Source organism: Protopterus annectens, chromosome 2.part1, assembly GCF_019279795.1.
Source record: "Protopterus annectens isolate FY-2018-M chromosome 2.part1, PAN1.0, whole genome shotgun sequence".
NCBI lineage: Eukaryota > Metazoa > Chordata > Ceratodontiformes > Protopteridae > Protopterus > Protopterus annectens.
In genome coordinates, this window is record NC_056729.1 from 1,497,151,884 (window position 1) to 1,497,174,383 (window position 22,500).

Consider the following 22,500-nt stretch of genomic DNA (forward strand, 5'->3'; position numbering starts at 1 on the left):
TGGCTTCGGAGCCGAAGACCCTTGCATCAGCTCAAACTATTCCTCTTCCGAGCCATGCTGGTCCTTTGGAGTCAAACCTGATGATAGTGGAACCCTCAGAGCCGATGCCTGCTCCAGTGTCTTTGGCTCCATGCACTCTGATGTCCTTGGTGCCGATTGAGGACTCTAGGAGCCGCCACTCTGTAGTCTGGTTCAGGGAGGATAGTCAGACTGACTTGTCGGTTCCGGCTCTCCCTCTCCGGGCTTCAGCTCGGATGAGCTCGGCTCCTACCTCTGGTTTGGAACTCACTGTCCCGGTGCCGGGGGTGTCGATGGTTTCTTTGGATCCGTCGGTTCCCTTGCATCGGAGCAGGGGTGCTTTAGATGCCATGAGGAGAGTCAAGTCTCCTAAGACATCCTCGACCTCAGGTCTGCCTTCCTCCTCTCCTATAGCGCCTGTGTCTGCTTCTGCCTCACGCATCCTGACCAAGTGTAGAGACCCAGAGCCTCAGGAAGCCCCATTGGGTGGCCCTTGCTCTTCCGAGATCTCACCAGAAGCTCCCACTGATGAGATTCCCAGGAAGAAATTGTGTAAGAGGAAACATCTAGACTCCCCTCAGGAGTGTCTTTAACATCAGATACTGACTTAGATGAGTCAGAAGCATCCCCAAGGTCCCCCTCTGAGGACATCTTATTCGCTGAGGTACTTGAAATCCTTAGGCAGAGGGGTGACTGGCAGTCCAAAAGCCCTACTGAGGCTGAGTTAGTTCTCCTGAAGGCTTTCGGATCTCAGCCCTCCACCTCTTGGGTGTCTCCGCCATTCGATGAGCTGATGCAGCTGATCTCACGAAGGGCGTGGAAGTCTCCGGATACTATGGAGCCTGTTCCTAGGAGGCTTAATAAATTCATTTCTGCCCCTCTTGATAAATCTTTTTTAACAAAAGGTGGTCCAGTTGATGCCATGGTGGTGGCAGCAGCCACCAAAAAGGAAATGTCTGAGACTTCCTCATCTATCCAAACAGAGACTCCAGGATTATGGATAGATATGGGAAGCACATGTTTAGTTCAGCTACCTTTGTTCTTCGCTCAACTATTTAACCCATTTTACCAGATTACAAAGAGATCACCTTAAGGAGCTAGGAGATGCTCTTCAGGGTTCAGTAGCTGCAGGAGCTTCCAACAAAGTTCCTGCCCAGCTTGCTACCCTCAATTTTATAGTCAACTCATCCATGCACCTCATCTCTTATGCAGCTGATGGAATGAGTAGGGCAGCGGGTACAAGAGTTGCTCTTAGAAGCACTCCTGGATGTGCTTGTGTTCCTTCGCGGAGCCCTTCAAATCATCCTTCATGAACACACCCTTTGATGGCTCGTCCCTTTTCAGGCCTAAAGTGAAGGAAACCTTAACCAGGTGTGAACAGGAAGGAAAGACTGTCTGCTGTCGTGGTTTGTTTTTCCACCTCTGGTCTGCCTTCCTCCTCTCCTATAGCGCCTGTGTCTGCTTCTGCCTCACGCATCCTGACCAAGTGTAGAGACCCAGAGCCTCAGGAAGCCCCATTGGGTGGCCCTTGCTCTTCTGAGACCTCACCAGAAGCTCCCACTGATGAGATTCCCAGGAAGAAATTGTGTAAGAGGAAACATCTAGACTCCCCTCAGGAGTGTCTCTAACATCAGATACTGACTTAGATGAGTCAGAAGCATCCCCAAGGTCCCCCTCTGAGGATATCTTATTCGCTGAGGTACTTGAAATCCTTAGGCAGAGGGGTGACTGGCAGTCCAAAAGCCCTACTGAGGCTGAGTTAGTTCTCCTGAAGGCTTTCGGGTCTCAGCCCTCCACCTCTTGGGTGTCTCCGCCATTCGATGAGCTGATGCAGCTGGTCTCACGAAGGGCGTGGAAGTCTCCGGATACTATGGAGCCTGTTCCTAGGAGGCTTAATAAATTCATTTTTCCTACCCTAAAGGACAAAGGGGAGGAAAAATGTGGTTTCAAAAAGCCCAAGGAGCCTTTCAGGACACACGTGGTGATCCCCCTTCCAGAGGCAGAGGATGGGGCAATAATGGAAGACACCACCCTCACGGCAGAGGGGGTGCGCAACACCAGGGCGACAGAGATCACTTCTCTGGGAAGCCCTACCAGCACTCCTGAAAGGAGGCCCGACTGTCCTGCTCTGGAGGCAGTTGGGGGTCACTTATCTTTGTAGCCAGACGCCTGGCTCAAAATAACAAAAGACAGCTGGGTACAAAGTATCATTTCCAGAGGATACTTCATCTCTTTTACCACACCCCCTCCACTCATAAGAAAAATCCCGGATGTTCCACCCAGTTACAGGGAACAGGCAACAATAGAGGTCCAAACGTTGCTATCAAAAAGTCATCCAGCCAGTCCCAGCAGACCCGACAGGATCCGGAATTTACTCAAGATTCTTTTTGGTTTCAAAGAAGACAAGGGGACTGGAGACCCATATTGGACCTCAGCAGACTGAACAAATATGTAAAGAAAGATAAGTTCCAGATGGTCACAATGTACTCCCCTTTTTAGGGAAAGACAATTGGATGTGCTCGATAGATCTCAAGGATGCATACTACCACATAAAAATGGCCAGGCCATCCAGGGATCATCTGCGGTTCCGGCTGGGAGCCAATCATTACCAGTTTAGAGCCCTGCCCTTTGGTCTCACTACAGCCCCCAGAGTGTTCACCAAATGCATGGCAGTGGTCACGGCTCACCTGAGGCATGTAGGATTCCAGGTGTTTCCGTACCTACCTAGATGATTGGCTCTTTTCTGCCACCACCAGGCATCAGCTTCTTCAAGCCAGGGATTCCACTCGGCAGTCAACTGGGCATTACAATCAACTCCGAAAAATCTGCCTTGTCGCCATCACAGCATATCGTTTTTATCAGGGCAGAGTTGGACACCACCACCACACTAAGGCTTCCAATAGAAAGACTCTTTCTTCTTCGTCAGCATGTCAGCGTTCTGATATCAAAAGACAGAGCACCAGTATCAGAAGTTCTGAAATTATTGGGCATGATGGCAGCAGCAATTCTAGCCATACCACTAGCTCGCATGCACATGCGGATACTACAGTGGCTGTTGTTCACTCAGTGGTCTTACCAAGAGCTTCCCATGTCTCACACTATAATGATCACAAATTCCTGCACAAAGGACCTTCAATGGTGGTTGACCTCACTTCATGTCACTATAGGACGCCCATTTGTGCTACTCTCCCAGCGACTACAGTGACCACGGACACTTCCCTGATGGGAGGGGGGGGCATTTTCAGGGAAAGACAGCCCAAGGCACATGGACCGAGCAAGAGACTCCTCTGCATATTAATGTGCTAGAGGTGAGAGCAGAACTTTTGGCATTGCAGTACTTTCAGGACTGTCTTTCTCTGGGCACGATTGTGACTCAGACAGACGTGTCGGTGGTCTGGTATTTGAACAAACAAGGAGGAACCAGGTCTTATCCCCTTTGTCACGAGGCTTTCAGAGTTTAGCAGTGTGCTGTTTCCACCCAGTTTCTGTTGGCAATGTACATCCAGGGGAAATCCAAAGTGATAGCAGACAAGCTGAGCAGGGCAATCTTGTTGCCCCACGAGTGGTCCCTCAAAAAAGAAATAGTGGACCGGATATTCCACTGGTGGGGCCAGCCATGCTGCGACCTTTTTGCCAGTTAAATGAACATGAAATGCAGAAGCTACTTTGCCCTGATTCCCCCTCCGGGAGAAGCCCCAAGGGATGCACTTGTACACGATTGGCCTCCTGGTCTCCTCTATGCATTCCCACCAATCCCGTTGATACCCAAGGTTCTACAGAAAGCAAAAACCCTGGGAAGGACCATCATTCTTATTGCCCCTCCTTGGCCTCGTCAGATTTGGTTCCCCACCCTTCGACTTCATCTTCTGGAGGACCCTTGGATTCTGGACCCAGTTCCAGACCTGACGCACTTGTCGGGGGAACTTCATCCCTCTCTGCAGTCCATGAAGCTGACAGCTTGGCTGCTCCATTTCCCATCATAGCCAGGTTCCATAACCTCTCCAATGAGACAAAACAGATTATTTTATCTTCTCACAAGTCTTCTACTAGGAACCTATATCTTAGCAAATGGAAAATATTTTCTGTATGGGCCTCTATAAAAATAATATTGATCCTTACCAAGCCCCTTTGGCCTCCATTTTAGAGTTCTTGACTATGATTTTTAACAAAGGAGATGCAGCAGCAACAGTTCATGTTCAACTGGCTGCTATTTCTAATTTTCATCTTGGATATGAAGGATTGAATATCATGTCTCACAAGTTATCCAGAGCCTTTCTCAAAGGGACCTTTCGTATTAGACCACCTGTGAAATCTCCCTGTTCTCCATGGAAGCTAAATTTCATGCTTTCCCGCACAATTCTTCCACCATTTGAACCAGCTTCCTCTTGTGACCTCAGATTTTTGCCATGGAAGACTATCTTCCTGGTAGCTATTACTTCTGCCCGCAGCGTGTCAGAGTTTCGGTTCAGGCTTTATCCATCAAGCCTTCCTATTTGATATTCCATGCTGACAGAGTATCACTTAGAACAGACCCCTCATTCTTGCCCACAGTTTGCACTGAAACCAATCTCAACCAAATGATATAGTTGCCAGTCTTCTTCCCCAGCCATTCAAACAATTTAGAGTATGTGCTGCACAAACTTGATGTTCACAGACGGCTCAGATTTTATTTGGATAGAACAAAAGAATTGAGAAAATCAGACCAGCTTTTTGTTTTATTTTCGGACTCCAGGAAGGGTAGACCAGTGGCTAAAAACAACTCTGTCTAAATGGTTATCTGATTGTATCACCTTTGCCTTTTCAGCTGCCAATATGCCTTTGCAGCATAAGATTAAAGCTCACTCAACCAGAGCAGTTTCTACATCATCTGCCTTTTCTGCCAGACTTCCCATTGATAACATTTGTGCAGCAGCCACTTGGTCAAAACCTCATACCTTTATCACTTATTACAAAGTTAACAAGGCCTCCAGGGACAGGGCCTCCTTTGGATCCATGGTCCTGAGAAATATACTCCCGTGAGCCACCCGAGGTTGATTGTGCTTAGGACGCTACCCATCAGTAAAGAATGAACGGTGTGATAGAACAACTTCACATAAAGAAGTTATGTACTTACCATACTGTTCCATGTGAGTTGTTCATCTTGCCTTCATTCTTGCATCCCTCCCTCCAACCGCCTCCTAGCTGTTACATGACCGAGATGCTGGATCCATCTTGGTTGCTCAATCCTTCTATACCGTTTCTTGGGAGTGAAAGAATGACATATGATATTATTTTACACAGCAAACAAGATTTGAGGTAACTTCAAGTGCATCATGGGATAGGGACTTGGCCTCGAGCTGTTTAAAGACCTTGAGCTTTGCAGTTGGCCGACTCGGAGCCGATGGATCAGCTCCGAACCCATCAGTAAAGAATGAAGACAAGATGAACAAGTGGTAAGTACATAACTTTTTTTAGTCTCTTCTCACATATCCTTAGCTGCCATAACAGCGACCTTTTATCATGCATCCATAAATATGGATATTGCTGATAACATGTGGGTATATAGTTTACAGCTATAACCTTTGTTTTATCTTCAATGTTCCACAATGAGATGTCCTTCTCTGTTTTCATCAGGTACAAGTTATCTGCAAATGAAGATGACTTTTAATTTCTGAGTTCTTTGCCAATGGTTCTAAAATATAACACAAATAGCAAAGGGGGAAAAGAGGACACTCCTGCCTGCTTCCTCAGTTCAGACACATCTTATCCTAGAGGAACCCTCCCACTTTGATTTTTGCCTCCAATCCTTTGTATAGCCTCTTAAACTTCTTATTGTCTCAGGAATGCAAATGCTTCTATTGCCCTACTCAAAATCCCAGCTTATTCTTTCAAATGTTTTCTTTGCATCAAGACTCGCCATCAGCAGCGCTATTTTCTTACATTCTGTTTCTCTCGGGATCATTGTTCTATTAATGTTGTCAAATATTTGCCAGCAAACAAAGGCAAAGTTCAACTGGGTAATACCCATTTTCAGCTAAGGCCTACGGAGAAAAGCTCCATTTGCTGGGTTTATATCAGATAGTTGAAGTTCCGTAACTCTGAACACCTAATGGTCAAACCATTATGTTCGACGTTATAGACCTTCAACTACGTAAAAAAAAAAAATAAATAAAAAAAACAACTGACAAAAAAATAAATTGTCCACACCCCGCTACTTAAATATACCAACTCTGAGATCACACCACATTGAAGTGAAAGGAAACCTCCATTTATGGAGATTTCCATTCAAACGCTCAAACCTTTACAAATTTGAACGTATGGTCTCGACCATATGTGGTTCGAACTTCTACAAGTTCGACTACGTGATAGAAACCCCCATTTGCTTACACTGCATTATACAAAGTTCCAGTCAAACACAGAGTAGTTACATTTATATTTACATTTATACACAAAGTTACATTTAAACATTCTAGGATTTTACAGAGGTGGAAGTTACTAAAGAGAAACCACACATGCAACTGAGTGGATTGTACAGGCAGCAGTTATGTATTATTATTTATTTAACATTTGTTTACCAGGAAAGTCCACCTGGGACAGAGCCCATTTTCATTGGAAGCCCAGGGAGAAATGCCCTAGATGCATGTCTTTGGAATGTGGGAGGAAACCCACGCAAACACAGGGAGGACATGCAGACTCCCCACAGAAGGCATCCCAGCTGAGAATCGAACCAGAAAACTCTTGCTGTGAGGAGACAATGCTAACATCTGCACCACTGTATTGCCCAAAAGAAAAAATTGTATAAAATTGTTTTGTCATATCAGTAACAAGTTCAGAATATTACGTTTAAGTAGACTGTTGGAGTGTCTCGTACAGTGAACACAAAGTTTTAACCTTGTGATGAGCATGTACAGGGCCAGGATTTGTTAAGAAATAAGCAGTGGTTTCAAACTGCTGAGTTTGTCTGAGAGTTTTATTTGCATGGGGATAGTATTCTAGAATTTAACAATGCATTGTGAATTGAGCGAGTCTCCTGCAACATTATTTGACTTACTTGTAAGTAATAAGAATTTGCTGCTAAAGCTGAAGTCCCCTGCTGGACAGTAGGGTGGCAATAGGTTTTGTAGTGCAGGGCATTTTTCTGGTCGATAAATGAGCTTGTGTTAGTTGTGAATATGTTAGACAGTTGTGCAGTTCAAGCCAATTTAATTGCTTTAAGCTAAGACAATGGACCTATGAGGGAGACGGGTGGCAAATTTAGCTGTTTTTTTGTAGCAGGAGGCAAGTTTCTTTCTTCGAGTATTGTTTAAGTTTGTTAGGATAAGAATGGAGTATAAGAGAGTTGGCAGTAAGAATGTAGTGGCTAGAGTTTTTCTTGCATCATCTGTAAAAAATCCATCGGATCCTATAAAGGGATACTAGTTTCTGGCATGTAGATTTAAAGGTGTGCAGTATATGGTGGTCATATTTGAGACTGTCCTCTATTGTAATGCCTAATTTTTTTATGGGAGATACAGTTGCTATGATAGTATTTGCTGATTTTATGGTAAAAGATTGCTTTTGATTTTGGCAACTTTTTGAGGTGGAAAGCATTAACTTAGTTTTATTGGGGTTGAGTAGGAGGTTTGATTCTTTCAGCCAGGTTTCTACAGAGGAGACAGATTTTTGGGTATTGTCTTGGAGCTTATTTATTGTTGAGGCCACACACATTAATGTTGAGTCAGTTGCATACTGAACTAAACGCATATTGAGTGGAGGTCAGTAATAAGTATATTTAATAGCAGAGGACCCAGGATAGAGACCTGAAGGACACCTGTAGTAACTGGTTAAAAGGATGAGTAGGTTTGTTGCCATTTAACAGATTGTTGCCATCCAGATAGGTAACTAAGGAACCACAACAAGGAGTATTGTGAAAATCCAATTGAGGAGAGTCGAATTAGCAGTTGCTGGTGCAAGACATTATCAAAACAACTTTGACAAGTCTAAGAAAATGGTGGACACAAGCAGATCATTGTTTCTTTGTCAGTTTATTATGTTGGTAAAATGTGAAGGAACAGTAGTTGTGCTGTGTTTTTTTAGAGCAGGTTATTTGAGGTTAGGTATTGCATCAGCTGCATACGGATGTATTTCTCTTATTTTGGAGACTGGAGAGAGAATCGCTATCAGTCTGTAGTTATTAAACTCTGTAGCTGTGCCACCTTTGTGCAGTGGTATGATGTAGGATTTTTTTCTACAGTGATGGGATGAATCTTTCTGGTATGGACCTTTTAAATTAGTGTGGACACAGGGAAGGCTATGACTTCTGCAACCACTTTTAGGTAGTTTGATGGTAGCTGGCCTGCAGCTACGGAAGTAGTTTTTAGTTTAAGGAGCAACTTCTTTGCGATCGAGGTAGGTATTGGACTAAAAATGATGAGCTGTGGATGGTTTTGATTGGACAGGGTTGGAGTGGGGGGACAGACGTGTTAGTGTCTAAGAGATAATATTGATTGTATAAAGTAGGAATTAAACCATATTGGGATAGTCTGTTGTATAGTCTGTATTTGGAGAGGAAGTAATGGTCTTGCCAGGGTGGAGTAGTTTATTGAGCAATGACCAAAAATGCTTTGGGTAGTTTATATGTTTGTCTTGTAGGCTGGTATAGTATGTTTGCTTATCCTGTTTGACATGGAGTTTTGCAAGGTTTCTAAGATGTCTAAATTGCTGGAAGGCATTTTGAGTTCTGTTTTTATACCAGTTTTTCCAGGCTTTATCCCTTTTTATCATTACTTTTTTTCCCTTCCTTCCACAAAACCAAATTGAACCAAATATTTAAATTTTGGCAACACCTTTGCCATTCTCTTAACTATTATAGGTTCATAGGTTGGTACTAGGCTATCGACCGTAGGGCCTATACAAGCCTAGCCATAACATTTCCCTGGATATTTCCTCCCACAATATTTACTTCCCTGGACCCCTGTCTAGCAGGGCGACTGACATGATCCCCGGGGTGAATTTCCCATCTCCCATCCAATCGTCAAGGTTCCTTTTGAAGAGGGCCAAGGAGGCGCTCTGCTTAACATGTATGGACAGTCTATTCCAGCGTATGGGGAGTCTCTGGGTCAGGAACCTATCCCTCCAGCATGTTTTGTTCATTGTGATGACGAGGTTTAGATCCCTGGAGCGTGTGGCTCTGAGGGATTGTGATTTCTTTAAGTGTAGCATGTCCAACAGCTCAGGGTTTGACATGGCCTTGTATGTTAAGCAGAGATCGCCTCTGAGTAGACGATATGCCACAGAGTACAGCTGGAGTTTTTTTAGATGGTCAGCATACGGCATCTGCTTTAGGCCTGCGATTTTTATTGAGGTATTTCTGTGGCCTTTCCAGCTATTGCAGATGTCTTTTGAGGTACATACCAAACAGGGCGTTGTACTCTATAATGGGTCTAATGAGAGATGAGTACAGTAGGACAACGACCTCCTTTTTTCTGGATGAAAAGCCCTTAGCGATGAGGTGAGCCACATAGAAGGATTTCCTGACTGTTGTGGCGATGTGGTTATCGAAGGTGAGACCACTGTCCACCTGTGTCCCTAAGTCTCTCATCACACTTTTGGTGTTTAGTGTACTGCCACCTATGTGGTAATTTATGAGTACATGTTTTTTCCCAAAGGGGATAACTATACATTTCTTGGCATTAAGCTTGAGCCCATGGCTCTGGCACCAAGCATCTGTTTCTATAAGGTCATTTTGTAGAATATCCACATCATTTGGGGATACAATAATGGCTCCCAGTTTGCAGTCATCTGCGAACTTTGTTAGCCAGAGTCCCTTAGTGTTGGCCTGTACTTCAGAGAAGTAGATGCCAAACAAGAGCGGTCCCAGGACTGAACCCTGAAGTTAAACACTTAACACGTAAACACTTTCTAAACATGATACAGAATTGAAATGGGGCCAAAATGAAGCTGGATCAGATGGGTCTTTACAGTCTGTAGGTATTAAGCCACCACATCTTTTTTCCAGGATGTTGATGTCTCCCTTGCTTTTAAAATAGTATTAAACAAAACCTTCAGGGTCTTTATTACTTCCTTCCTTCCTAGCTTCCAGACGTTCACCAGAATACCATCTATTGCTGGAAACTTTCCTGCAGATTGGTTATACATCACCATTTTAATTTCATCCCCTCCTGTCAAATATTAATTGAGTGTCATCTACTTCTAACCTTGGCATATTTAAGTCTTCCATTATTTTTTCCATGTGTGCTTTCCCTTGATTTCCCCATTTCTTTGCTTTATACAGATTTTCATAAAATTTCCAAAATATTTCTAATACCTATACAGGATCTCTGGTTATTTTTCATTTTATAGGCTTCTTTTGTTCAGCAACAATCCTTCCTACTTTCTGTTGCCTAAGTCATTGTGCTAAAAGTTCTCTGGAATTATTATCAAACAGTTTACCAGCAATCTTTCTAAATCCCTTATTTTCCTCTTTGTCGCTCTGCAGCTGTGCCTCTTCTTGTTCTCTGAGGTTACCAATATTCTGTTATACTTTAGCCTTTGTCATTCCTTCTTAATAATTCTTGTTACTACTTAACCATATATCTTTTTCTTGTATTTCATCTTATTTTTAAACTGCACTTTCATTTTATCCCCTCACTTGCTTACAGTGTCTGTAAGTCTTTTTGTATTCCCTAATAACTCAAATAATCATATGATCATAGGAGGTTAATAAGTTATTGGCCCTGAGGCCCTTATAAGCCTAACCAAAAGTGTAGCCCATGTTTAGACAACTCTGCACCCGATGCCCCTGTCCATCAGGGACACGGGTGGAATCCCTGGGGTATATTTTCTGTTTCCCAGCCAGTTATCCAGGTTGTGCTTATTTCCACTACCCATTCCTTAAATTCCTTTCTTTTTAACAAGCAGGTGGGGGAACCAAAGTGTCTCATTTTTATTTCATTACCCTGCATTTTTATCTTAGTAATTATTAGTACATAATCTGGAATAGCTATTGGATGAGTGTCAAAGTTCTCAAATGCATGTGTTCCTGTGAAATATAATTTCTGACTCATCTAGCCCAGTTATTGTACCTTGGGGAATAATATTTAAAGTCTCCGAGTTCCTCCTCTGAAGTCACATCTTCCCTACTGAATATTTTAAAAAAATTCTTCTTAAATCTGCCTTATTTTGTTATTTTTCCTTCTAGCCTCCTCAGGTACGTCCTCATTATTGCAAATCAAATTCCAGTTATCTATAAGTTCTAATCCCCGCTGAAAGCTGATTATTTCTCCCCCAAATTTTTAAGATCTATAGTGGCAGTTTTAGATGGAATATAAATACATGCCAGAGTAATCCTCATCCTTTGTCAGTCTCCCCTTACTACCACCCACCTGCCATTAGTATTTTCTTTTCTCTTTGATCACTATTGGAGCTTCTCTAGCAATTAAGATAAGTACTCCTCTTTTCCTTTGTCCCTGATATTCTGCTGAATATCCATCCTGAAATGCTTGGTTTATCAAACTCGCATGCTCAGCCCTTTCCAAATATGTCTCCTATAGTACTGCTATTTGCACTTTGCATTTCTTAGTATAATTATGTATTCTTTCCTTTTTGTCTATACCTGTGAGAATATTTACATACCAAGATAATATGGAAAGTGTCACCGTTATTATAAGAAGTAATCCCACCTAGTATGGCAGATTCATTAATTGTGTATTTTCAGCTTTTGTGATACATGCACTGCTAATGTTTGGCAGGTTGATCCTTTTTGTACTGTTTTTATTCTTATCAACATTTGAACATTTGTTCCATTTTACAAGGCTTTTTATTTTAATGAAAACCGTCAAAAAAGCACAACCGTAGAGCACCCACATAACTTGTTAACTTAATACAAACAGAAAACATATGTACATCTTCAAATAAAGAAGTTTAACTCTTAATGGGTAAAGTTGTCTCAAACAGATGGTTGCAAACACAGGCCTTAACAAACCTAAGACTGAGGTTATCCATGCTGAGATGTATGCTTTGTCTGTGCTACTTACACTACCTTGTGTCTTTTTTAGTTATATTTTCCATCCAAATGTGAAAAAAAAATGTCCATGCTTTCAGAAAACATTAACTTTTATCCTTGAATCCTGTGTTTTGGCTTTTTTATTGCTCCGTAATCAGCTTGTCTTCATGGAAATGTAAGTAAAAAAATGTAGCCATCAGCAGTATGCTTCTGTAGACAAACTGAAAGATTTTATTGCTAAAGGAAAAAATTTCATTATATTCTGTGTTCACTTGTTTTCCTTAATCCACACATTCACCTTTGCAAAAATGAGAAAACTTATCTGTTGTACTTTGTTATGATCTGTGCACTTTTCACTCCATCCTCCACCTCAGCAACCCAAGACTATATAGCCTGTTAACTCAAACATGCTTTTGTCTACCTTTTTTTCTCTTTGCATTGTAATACCTACATTTCTTAACACTAAAAAAGAAGAAAGATAAAAAGGCATCTGTTTTACTTTAATGTTATCGCATACAACCACAACTAAAATGCTTTACTATAACATGCAATTTGTCACAACACGTTTTATAGAAATATTAAGAACAGAAATTTTTACTTGCAGCTAACCTTATCCTTCCTCTTCCCTCCCCTCATTGTCTTTCCAAACATTAATGACATGAAGAGAGGCAAATGCCTTTCATTTCCCCCAAGTTTAACAAAGTCAACAAAGATCCACTCCTACATTTTTTCTTGTACAGCTGTATTTCACAAATGTGATCGATGTTTTGAAATCTGACATTTGTTCACTAATTTCTGTGTTGATGGTCTTTTTCCTGTTCATCCCCATTTCCCAAATCCAGACTCCGGTCACTTCCAAGGTACTCCTGATTCTTCTAGTGAGCTCCTGTGGTGTTGTCCATTGTTGCAAAGGTAAATGCTTAAGAGAGAAGGTTTTACTGGCAAAAACCTTTCCATGTGCTTTATTATCAGAAGAGTCTCCTTCTGCTTGATGGCTCACTTTTTGTTGGACAAGCTTTTGTATTTCCTCCTTGGCTTATTCTGTATCAAAAAATGGCTTTGATCCACCAGGAAAAAATATTTTGAAGACAGCTGGGTACAGCAGCCTGAAAGTCACATCCACCTGTCCACATTCCCTGATTGCTAGAAAAAATATTTTTTCTCCTTCCTAGTGTATAGTTAATGAACAATTTCCACAAATACTCTGCAGTCTCCAACTTCTAATAGGTTGCCCATTAACCTCAGTATTTTCAGGATCAACTCTGTCTGTTGGTAGGTTTGCTTCTTTACTAATATGGTTCTTGGCTGCTTTCTCAAGGCCAAATTTGGAGCATACACCAGAGTGCCCTTTGAATTAACAGTTCCTGATGTGGAAAACCATCCAGTTGCTTATATGTGCCTGCACATAATTAATATAGACTATTCCTTCCAGTTTCTGCGGTATAGCAGAAAATTTCAGGTTTTCCTTGAGTGCTGTCTGCCTTCTAACTCCATCATTTTTTGAAACGGCTCTTCTTGATGTATCATACTCATCCAGCCTTTTCTTTATTTTGACCTCTGATTTTCACAGTTTTATCACCTTATTTTAATATCTGTTTAAAGCTTATTTCAGTTTTCAAGCCTTTTGTTATTTGAGTTGATATTCTCCTTCAGTGTTTTGTTTATTTTAATCAGCTCTGACTCTGAACACATTTGACTTATTTTTTTTCTCTAGATTACCGGAAGCCACATCTTGCACCAAAGCTGGAGCTTGAACTGCTTGTTGCTGAACAGCTGCAGGATGCTTCACAGTGTTTGCTCTTCATGTTTTTTAGTTTATTTTCTTTTAGGCTGTATTAGTTTCTTCTTTGTTGGCATACTGGCAGTGTAATTACTAGCCAGTAAAATAATTTAGTAAAGTGACGAGTTCTTGGTCTTTATTTCAGTTTTTTTTTTTCACATGGGAGAGCAGAAGTTAACTTGTTGATCTGTGTGTAACTATCCTGGAAAATCTTTTGGTGGGCTGGGGAGTGGAATTTGGGTATTATGTTACATGAAGGAAGGAAACTGTTGTCGGATTTTTTCCCCCCTCATTGATACTAATGTGTTGTACATGTGAGTATCTCCACTCTAAATAATCCATCCCACTTCTCTTCTCTTTTCTAACTCTTGTGTTATCAAACTAAAGAACAGCTGTGCGAATTTCCCTCTCTCATTTTTACCCTCCACTGGACAAGTAATGAAGAAGCCTCAATCCTCACCACTGGGAACAGTGGCGGACGTTCACTGGGAAGGTAACGGGTAGACACACAGTATTTCCAGATGCAACTCTCTGCATCAAGTGCATTTTCCCTTAGGACACACACCTGCATCCTCTACCTTTCTCCATATCCCCAATAAGACTTCCCACTGGCACAGCTATAGAGTTGAGATCTCAGCTGACTGACCAAGCCAAGATCTCCAGCACCCCCTGTGTCCAACCAGTGCTTTGTGTCCCTGCCCAAGTAGCTGACACACACACACACTTTGAGGTTTCATTTACACCGACACACACATCTGGGAAGGCTGGCACAGGTTTACTAGCTGTGCCTCCTTCTGTCCAGACTGTAAGGTAGTTTTCACTGCCACCAGTCACTCCTAGACAGCTACTTTAAGGCCCTTCCAAGGGAACCCAGTATACTGAGTGATTAGTAATATTTATACAAATGGTAGTTTAACTGGGTCTATATCAGAAGATCAGAGTTTCAAAACTTCAAATCTGATATGGTCGACACCATATGATTGAAGTCTTGAAACTTTGAATCTTTTAACAGAGATCTCTGTACAGCACGGAAAGGGAATATTTCTCTTTTCTGCACTGTAATGCGATCTCGGAATTGGTATATTTAAGTAGTGGGAGGTGGGGTTGCAGAGGGGCTTGCCACCCTGCTTAGAGCGTTTAAATGGTTTGTTTTTGTAGGTTGTTGTGTCTTATTACATTTTCAGTGTTTCAAGACTTCGATTATATGGTGTCGACCATATCAGATTCAGTGTTTTGAAACTTCAATAATGTAATATAGACCCGTTTGACCAAGAATAAGGCTATTAGGAGTGGCCCACACAGTGTCACCAAATAAATATGCAAGTACTCTCAGAACTTAAATTTCTCTACACAGATCAGCCACAAAGAAAGATCTAAATATATTTAATAATAAATAATAAAAGAGCAAGACACTGCTAAATATATATTCACAGTGACATCAGAGTTCAAAACCACAGGAAATATTTAAAATAACATTGCAGTACAGGCTCACACAAATAAAGGAAAACAGAATCTAAACTAAGCTTCACTGTATTCCTGACTGTATCTAAGAGAATTACTGTACCTTAAAAACTTACTAATAGAGCAAGGCAGATGTGGTTCTTGTTGTTATCATGAGGTCCAAGGCAGAGTACAAAATGCTGTGTCTCCCTAAGAGATTATTCAAATTAATATCTAAAATATTACTGCTGGTATAACTTGCAGAATGACATCATTTCTGGTCATCTTCTAGCCCCCAGGCAAAACCCCCCATTGCTAGAAGCTGGCAGCATTTAGCATCTACCTGTAAAAAATATACAGACAATGGCTTTTCCTCAGATCTTTGGCAGATGCTGGAAGTCATAAAACAATTGCATTTCTTCATGATAATGGACATCAGCTGGGTATAATAACCCTGTGTTTATTTTGCTTAGTCAAACACTCTGCTTGCGTTATGCTGACAAGGTCATAACAAGGCCAAAATATGCATATCCATAGCTAGTGGGGTTTGGCTTTATTGGCCTGAAATTGTCCATTAAAACAACTTCAAACGTAAAAGTCATGGGCAATCAGAATCGCCATATAGCTGAAACTTAGGGGTTATTTGCATATATCCCATGTGCCTCTGTCACAGGAGGTTTGGGAGGTCACTCATTGGAAGTTCTAGCTTGGCTAGAGTTTTCATTTAGTTTTTACTGATTGGCATTTCTTCATGATTCAAAAGTATCAATTAGTTCACTCCAAGGACAATACAGAAAGCTTCTTACTACATACCGTGTGTCTCCATGCATTGAAAACTTGAGAGATAGCTTCTTTATTGCATCCTATAAAGTAATTTAATTTGATATTTTTTTCTAAAGTTTGGTGGACTGAAGTTAACCTCTTGTATTCCAATTTCCACTATTAAATGTATATACATTAGAACATTTATAATAGTGCATATACATTTCTGTTATCTTCCAGTAGGGCCCACTTTGGTTACATTTCAAACAGCACTTTGCAAATAACTTTTCAACACACACGTCTGTACAAGCAGTTTGCTATACACATATGACATACAATTCTAAGAAATTTATAACACAGGCATCTTGTATAAATCATTTTGATATTCACCAATGGTATATAATTATTTACTGTCAGCACAGCTAGCTGTAAATTTGTATATCCTTTCATCATAGAAGCTCTCTGATTTTATCTAATTTCCTCCAAGTAGTTATTCACCGTCTTCTTACTGTGTTCAGCACAGCTTTAATCTGTTTATTCTTCTCAGTCTACCTCATCCAGATTATTCATGTTTAATCTAATGAATGAAGGGTGATGCTGTATTTTAAGGTTATGTTTGACAAGCTATTTCTTTGACCTTTATTTCATTCCCTTGCTTGCTGTAGTTTGTGTTTAGATACATGGCAATTGCGTACCCTTGCAAGTTGCATCTGACTCTAAAGTGACCACACAGGCAGACCCTACCTTACAAGACAGCTTTTATGTTGAGCTCAAGATTTTTTCTTTACTTTTTAGTAGTTTGGTAGTGCACAGTAGCTCATCTTTCTGCTTGGTTTTAGGAAATCTGATTGTACAGCAGTTATTTTATGTAGTTTGTATTCTTTGTAAATTGTATGCTATATCATTTTTGTTACTGTATTTTGCAGTCCTCTAATCTTAGACTTGCATTTTTGTGCATTTTTTCAGGCTTCCTCTAACACCCCCCCCATTTGGACTATCTTGGTAAAAAATTGCAAATTTTGATACAAGGTCCTTTTATAATAGCTGGATGTGACAACCCTGGTGGTTGGCTTATAAGACCAAATATGAGACTATGTACATGGTGGTGGAGAAATAATAGCATGCTGATGGTATTGTTTTTTTCTGTTTCTGTTACTAAGGATTTTTGTATGTTATTGGAGTGCAGTGAAAGGCGCTGTGGTGCAGTGATTAGCTTGGTCATCTCACAGCATGAGGTTCTCCCGTTCGATTCTTGGCTGGAGCGCCTTCTGTGTGGAGTCTGCATGTCCTCCCCGCGGTCGAGTGACATTAAAGACATGCAGGTAGGTGCGAGCGTGAATGGTTGTGCCTTCTTTGAAGGTTGGGCATTGGGCTGGCAACCTGGCACTGTAAAAATCCACTGCCAATCATTAGTGGACCGGAGTTCCGCTGTGGCGACCCTTAACTGGGAAAAACCGAAAGGCTTAAAAAAAATTGGAGTGCAGTGATCTTGACAGCTGTTCTAAGGAAGCTGGTAATTATTTACTGTACATGTTAAAGATTATCTTTACATGTAAAAGTATAAAGTTTCTGTCCGTAAATAAGCCATCCTGCTTTCTTTACGTAAGTGTTGGGATGGATGCAGTCTAACTGCTTTTTTATCTGAAGGAATGGAAGTGTGAAATAAAGTTGAAGTATTGTCTGTTAAGGCTTATGACAAATAAATGCTTTCAGAAATCTGATCAGTTTGTAAGCTTCACTGCAATGTACCTGTTTTAATTACTGTGTCTTGTACACTTCTGGAGAAGTCTTTTTCTGTGCTGGAGTTAGATAAACCTTTACGGCTTGGAAATTGTAGTGACCCTGGTTTTGATGCTTTGCATTCATTATAAGTTCTGTAAGACTGTGTGTATTTTTGAAAAACATGATTTTCTTTTTGTATTTAATGATTGATTATCTCAACTTGCATGGGATATACAAGTCGGGATGGTTATATTTATGTGGGAAAAGGTGTATACTTACATAATTGGTGGCCAATTACTTTGTGTGATGTAGTTTTCTAAACACATATAGTTAGGTTTTGTTGGCGTATTATATTTATTTATTTCAATTTGCTGACTATGGAAGGCCAACTGGATGTGAATCTCCATTACAGTGGAGGCCTGGGGTGAAAAAATTCCATTGGTACAATGTTGTATATATTCACACAGGTAAATTAAACATTATTATTGTTATCTTTGACAGTGCAGTATTGGAAAATGATTCACAGTAGTATATTGAACTGGTTCACATTACATAAAAGCATATTGAATAAAAGTGTACATTTACACTGGTACGATACATACACACTAGTAGCTACAATATTCTGTGGAAATGGAATATATTATATACAAGCATTAAGTATGAAGCAGTTGTAAACATAGATATGCATGAGTGTTTTGCCTTGAAGGTATGGCATTAAAGAGAAAAATGTTATAACTTTTGATTATTTTTTTATGAGATGTATGACCATTTTCTCCATGAAAATATGGATAGAAAGATAGTAGCTTGAATAATTTCTAAAGTTACTCATCATGGTTGTATGAGGGACATTTTTCCCACATATGGGGCTGGTCCAAAAATCCATATGTTGTTGGAAACCGATTATTACAATACTTGGGTGTTTGCTGATAGATGTCCTGATGCTCCTATTAAAACAGGAAATAATGTTCATCAATGTTGTTCATTAAGTGTACATACTCCTTTTGTTTTGGTTATGAATGCTGTTTGACATATTGTCCATTGAATTGCTTCTGAGGCCTATACTATTTATAGGGATCTAGTGCGTTTTCCGGTTGTGTTGTCTTATGCAGATCATCTGATTCTTTTTGTTAAGGGCAGACATCAGGTGACAGAAGTTTTGAAACTAATGAAACAATGTTTCCTTTTAGTTGTCTTGGTTTTAAATGTACAGAAATGTTAAAGTTTTGGTGCAATGGAACAGATAGGTGATGCCTCCTTTTCTGCTGATAAGATTTAATATTTTAGGCATTACTTTTGATAGTAGTAGTATTGCATTTAGCAAGGGGTAAACATTGATTTTGACACACTCTAAGGGGCTATTAACTCCTGGAGATATCTCAGTCTTTTGATATAGAAGTTTTTCTGTTACATTCAGTTGCACTCTGTAAATTGGCATACTTCACAGGGGATGGTGCTATCTGTCCCCCAATAATTTAGACACTTATTTGTTGGATCCAGACTGAATCCACTGAAGTATGGCATTATTTGCAGTTAAGAAACAAAGGTGGTTAAACATTAATAAACCAAATAATATATCTGGCTGCTTTACATTTTTTTTCTGTGTTTTGTAGACCATTTTTAGACCCGTTAGTGATATTTTGGGGCATGTTTTATTGGTTAAATAGAAGGATTTGATGACTTGTTGGATTCTGAGAAGTGGAAAATTACAGTGCATGCTTTACCTGGAAATTGGTGACATTGGTATGAATTTGTTATGTTGACCCTTGAGAAATGATCCCTCATCCCAATAAGTCTGTCATGAGGATTTTCTTTGTTAGTTATTGTTGAATAAGTTGCTAGTCAGTGGTTCAGAGCTGTGTAAACAGCATCAAAAAAAGATTATGTTCTGTTAATAACACAGCTGAAACTTCTCAAATTTCACTCATTTGGCAAAAATGGTATTTGATTACTTTGAATATTATTATGTATAGTGCACATCTCAGTGTATCAAATGTGAAACAACTCTCGACAGAATTGATTTTTATCCTGTATTTGATGTTTATGGGGACATTTTTATGTAATGTAAAATGGGATTTGTTTTCCTTTCTGTCAGACTAGCCATTTATTGTTGAAACATAAATGATAATGTTGCTGTTGTCATGGTATATATATAAGAATTTATATTGATTTTCCCTTTATCCTTTTGTGATTTTGTTTCTGTATTGATTTTAATCTGATACGTTAATAAAGCACCTATACTCTTAACAAATGCCAAGGGATCTTTTTAAATCCACCTAAACTACTACCATCACTTAGTTTCATGTCTTATCTGAAGGACAGACATATTATATATTTGTTCTTACTAAATATATCCTTCTACACAAACACATGTGACAAGGGTGAGAATGAAGCTGACATGGAGCAGAAGTTTTCATTGGGTCTGCATCACATCAACTAGTTGTAGGTGTGCTATGAAACATGTAATGTGAAAGGGTACCAAGTGGAAGAAGTACTGATGTGTTGCAATGGGCATAGATCAGGTGGAGCTGCAGTGAAAGATGAAATCAAAAATAATGTTCAGTAGCCAGTGACCGATGGTCAGAGCGTCCACTGCAGTTTTAATATTACACATTTGCACAATGTGGTTTTGAAGAACGTGGTCACCAGTTTTGCAACCTTTTTGTAAGTTATTTATTCTTTCTGTCTAAATAGGCTACATGTGTCCAGTACCGTCTAGTAGTCCGAGATGTGAACACTCTTCAGATTCTCCACCTCTTCACTTGCCTAGATCAGATCCAGCAAGTTGAGTGGTCATCTGATTCCTTGTTCATCTTATGTGCTATGTTTAAGCGTGGACTTGTACAGGTGAGTTTATAGTGCATATTTATAAACCAGAGCTTGTTAAAAATATTGCAGTGGCCATGAATAAGCATGGCTGTGCAAAGAAGATAATTTGTCATTTTCAGTACCGAGAGTTTTTTAGAGATTTAAAGTGGCTGTTCATTTTATTGATAGAACTTTGTAGTCATTATTCATGCTCTGTCTCTCTTTCATCTATAGCTAATATGGGCCTAACTGATAAGACCAAAAAGCCATAATATCGAATGCCACAAGACCAAGACGAAATTGCGAAAACATCACATGAACAAACACTCATGTGGGTGGGGGGCTTCGACCCCCACAACCCTCCCTAACTAAATATAGCAACTCCGAGATTACACTACAGTGGGGAAAAGGCAAAGTTCACCATTAGGGACAAGTGGTTACTTACCCAGAGTTTGTTTGTTGGTGGTCCTGGTATTCGTGTGAGGTTTTGGCAATTTCGTCTCAGTCTTGTGGGATTCCATATTGTGGCTTTTCGGTTTTATCAGGTAGATCCATATATATGTGTGTGTGTGTGTGTGTGTGTGTGTGTGTGTGTGTGTGTGTGTGTGTGTGTGTGTGTTATATTACATATACACACTTATCTTTGTGTGCATGTTGTATGCATTTGTGTGTATACATGTGTAAAATAAGCAAACTGTTCACTGCAGCAAGTTCCTTCCCAGAAAAGTCAGTATATTAGTTAGTGCTTTTACCCTTTTAAAATTATGTAACTTTTTTTTTTTTTTTTTTGGTTAGGACCTTGCTGGAGTAGACTGTCAGTAACATGGCTTGGGAACTATGGGTTTGTTTTTGTGTGTGTGGTGGAGGGTGGTGGGTATATATGTTATTGAAGCATTACTTTAGTGACACATGAATTTAAAAACAACGTTGATGTTGTAACATTTCGCCATTTTGTTTTTTTCAAAATTGCCAGTAACTGCTTTAAAAGTCAACTGATGCAACTATGAGCAGCACGTTTACAGTAACGCTAAAACATTGGTTGCTTTTGTATTTTAACAGTTAAATCTTCTTACTTAGTGCAGTAGCACACAATGCCAACAGTGTAAATGTTGCCTTGCTGTTCAGGATCCTCCGAATGTGTATCCCCCAGTCAAAACACTTCTATTTATGTGTTGTAATGGGCACACCTGCAGACCTTTTCATATTTTATGAGGTCATGGAGGTTTGGGTAGATTACAAGTGGGTACCTCTGCATATGTGGGTCTGTGTGTGTGTTCCTTAATGTTGGTAGTGAGTGTTTTCAATGTAACATTAACAATCTGGTTTGCATTTTTCGTGTGTATATGTAAGAGCTGCGCCTCCAATGACTTTGCGTATCTATATGTCCCATACACTGTGTCTGTTCTAAAATTAAATGGTTGTCAGTGAACATGAGGCAGTTACTACACTGCCTCAGGATGCCCATATCCACCAGACCAGAAACCGAGATGACAGGGAAGTGCCACTCCGTTATACCAGATCCTTAGTAGATGGGGAAGGAGTAGGGTAGAGGCACTTAAAGGACTGTTTGTGAGTGTTTTAGTAGTATATTCTATAGATGACCTACAGTTGTGCTGCCCTCTGCACAAAATGACAGCTCTTCAAATAGCTGTGAACAGTGGGAGACTGTGCAGAGCATTTCCTATAGAGGATTTTAAACTGGAGAGGTTTGCTTATATATAAGGCGCAGGTAACTTTGTGTGCGCATCAGCTTTTATACCAGCAAGATCAAATACTTTTACACAGTTAAGCCCTCAAGCCATTCAGAAAAACACACAAGTCTTCCACCATCAGTTCCCAACTCAAATGGGTTGAATCAGCCTTCTGCTCCCAACAAAGTGCAAAAACCTCTAAATGTAAAAATTAACGGCCATTGTATGAAATGCTCCTTTCAGATGCTAGAGACATCTCTTACTTCATTTAAAATTGTAAAGCTTTTACAATTTTAACATAGATATTACATTCTGTATCT